This window comes from Sitophilus oryzae, unplaced genomic scaffold (genome assembly GCF_002938485.1).
Source record: "Sitophilus oryzae breed Bouriz unplaced genomic scaffold, Soryzae_2.0 scaffold_1351_pilon_pilon, whole genome shotgun sequence".
Classification (NCBI taxonomy): domain Eukaryota; kingdom Metazoa; phylum Arthropoda; class Insecta; order Coleoptera; family Curculionidae; genus Sitophilus; species Sitophilus oryzae.
The window spans coordinates 695,724-699,179 of record NW_022146006.1 but is presented as its reverse complement, the minus strand read 5'-3'; positions in this window follow the sequence as shown (position 1 = coordinate 699,179).

The window sequence follows — 3,456 nt, the reverse complement described above, 5'->3', positions numbered from 1 at the left end:
TCAATACGCTAATGACTGCGCTCTAGTTGAAAGAAATGCCGACCACTTATACCTGGGTGGGCATACGAGGCTTTGGGCTTAAGTTGAACATCGATAACACTGAAATCATGTGCACTCCCTCGAAAGATCACAATAATGCTATAAAAATCGGAGATGAACAATTGGAATATGTAGCGGAATTCAATTACCACGGCAGTTTGATTTCAGAAAATGACAGTATCGACTCTGAAATTCAGCACAGAATAAGCAGCGCTTTAAAAGCATTCTGTAAATTAAAAGAGAGGGTTTTCTATAATCCTGACTTGAGTACAAAACAAATCTTTCAGTGTACTGAGTAATAATAATCACTCCCATGTTATATGGAAGCGAAACCTGGGTGCCGTACCGCCGACAAATGAACGCATTGAACAAGTTGCAACAGAGACACTTTAGACAACTCTTAAGAATCAAATGGTCCCACCATGTCTCAAACGTATCGGTCAAAAAGCTAACTACGAGAGCGTTGAAGTCATGATTAATAAATCCCGCTTAAGATGGGCTGGTCACGTATACAGGATGCAAGAAAACTGCCTACCGAAACCTTTTCTTTACGGTGAGCTTGTGGACGGTAAGAGAAAACCTGCTGCAAACCTGCGATAACTCAAAAGATTCAAGGATAGTTTTATCGTACAATAGAACGCAATGGAGAAGAATTGTAAACTCAGTTAACAGCGACAACCAAACCGTAAAGAGGCAATAAAGCAGTCACAGAAATGCTCGTGAAAGAAAACGCCTTGCTTGACCATCTTCTGATGAGTGTCAAATACTCGTCAGAGTGTAACGGCAGTATAGTAGTAGTTCAGAAAATAAATAAAACTTCTACATCTTGTATCTCCGAAATGAAGCATTTTAGGACCAAGTATATATTTATACGAATTTTGTTACTTTTATTTTTAACTGCAGAATCTGTTGTCGAAGTTTTCTGCTTACAATTCGAACCAATCTGTGTATTGAATCAGTATTACTTTTTTATTTTTTTGCAAAAGTCGTATTTGGTATGTTTCGATAAAAATGATTTTATTTACTTGTTTTATACCTACAAAGCTTATTTTTGATGGCTACTATAAATTATATATTCGCAATAATTTCAGAGAAACCTTTTTTGATATATTTTATTTAAAAAATTATAGGTGTGTAAAAATTTTGTTAATATTTTAAATTATTATCTGTGTGAAAAATGAAATGTAAATAACAAATGTCACAAAATGCAAGACCGCAAGAGTCTTCCTGTATATAAGGGTAAGTCATATTCATTATATTCTTTCCAGGAAAATAACTGGCAAAGCAAACGAATCCATTGAAATAAGTAGAACTAAACGGAGGCGGAATTACGTGAAACTTTCAGCAGCAGACAATCGGGCCGCGGCGGTAATTCTGCCGAGAAATCGCGAATTAACCCTTTGAAAGCGATTCCGCATTACTTCCTAAATTATACAGGCAGGATCGGCTTTAAAACCTGTAAATACCAGAGTAGATGGATGCTCGTCTAAACGGTAGTGTTGTTCTTTGATAAGCGGTAAACATGCCGTTTTATGTTTACTTTGTTCATTTTACTTTACTTTTGTAAATTCTACTGACAGTACTAATACTACTAATTGTTTGATAGAAAAAAAGTTTGGACGTGCAGAAGGTGTATACGTCCTATTCACAAGTTTGAGGGAATTCCTTCAAATCCTTCAATTTAAAAACTGTTAATAATAATAATATCTTTTGAGTTTTATGTAGTTTAATAATATCGTATACAGGGTGTCATTGAAATGGTGTAAAAAAAATCGGGGGGTGATAGTACTCCTAAAAATAGTAAAAAAAGTTCCTATAAGTGTAGGGCGGAAAATGCATATTAAGAGCTCTGAAAGGGTGAATTTTAAAAACGGTTGTTTTGAAATTGTAGGCTTAAAAACCAGATAAAATTTCGAAAAAAAATCCTCTGCCATAAATTTTAACCCTAAATCAAATGATGGTACTGAAAAATTATTTGGAAAAGCGGAAAGGCTAGTGTTTGCAAGGGTAGGGGGTTGTTTCCTGAATAACTTTTTTGAGGTTATTTATTTTGCAACACGAGTTCATTTTTTAAAAACTAAGTACTTTTTCCTACAAAAAAGGTACTCTTGTTGCACATCGCCCAGAGCGATGGTTTTCGAGAAAATTGAAGGCAAAGAGTTTGCTCTGATGGGTTGCTAACTTGTTAATCAATATAAATTTATGAAAGTTACGGCGGCAGTTCAAAAGTAACCAAGTAATTATTAAATAATTAACTGGCCAATCAAAATTTCATGATTCTTAAAACATCTTATTGCTTGAAAAAAGAAATAAACCAATAACCAAAATTTCTTATTAAAATAATGCATGCCTTAATTCATTCATAGTAAATTTTCAAAGTGACCACCATTCATTTCCATGCAGACATCTGCTCTTCTTCTCCACGATCTGCGTACCCTGTGGAATATTCCTGGTGTTGTCCGAATTTGAATGGAACAGTCAATAATGCGTTGCCGTAGTTGCTCTTCAGTATTAATCGGCACTGAGTAAACTAAAACTTTCAAGTGGCCCCAGAAGTAGAAATCTAGTGGATTAAGATCTGGTGATCTTGCTGGCCAAGCTTGTGGACCACCACGCCTTATCCAATGCCTCTCAAAAACTTTGTTCAAATGATTCCTCACCACTAGCGGAAAATGAGCTGGTGCACCATCATGCATAAAATACATGATCTGCCTGTGTGTTATGGGAACTTCCTCCAAAAGTGCTGGTAGATTATGTAGTAGAAAATTAAGGTAACTTTGACCATTTAGCCTAAAATGTAAGAAATGTAAGAAATAAGTGACTTTTCGAAAGGTGTAAAACTAACCTCGGGGGTAGAAAAAATGGTCCAATAAGTCTATCGCCAAGAATTCCCGCCCAAACGTTAACTGAGAATCGAATTTGGTGTCGACTTTCCACAACAGCATGAGGGTTTTGATCGGACCAGTGATGTGTATTATGGTAATTGAAAATTCCATTTCTTGTAAAGCCAGCTTCATCGGTGCATAAAACATTTGCCAAAAAAAGGGGTTCTTGTACTAGTTTTCTTAATAACCAACGACAGAAGATGACTCGAGCGGGATAGTCTGCCGGAGCAAAAGCTTGTACCCTTTGGATGTGATATGTCCATATGTCCAGTCGCCATCCACACAGAATGGCGACTCACGTTTTCCCGCGCTGCAATTCTCTTTACAGATATCCCCGGATCTTCCCCTACATGTGCTAAAATGCGCTCCTCAACCTCAGGTGTACGTACCGTCAAATTACGTCCACGATCTTGGTTTTTGGATTGAAATGAATCAGTCTCTCTTAGGCGCTGATGAATTCTCGCAAATATCTGGTGAGAAGGTGTCCTGCGATTCGGATATTTTTGGACATACAAACGTTGAGACAAAAACC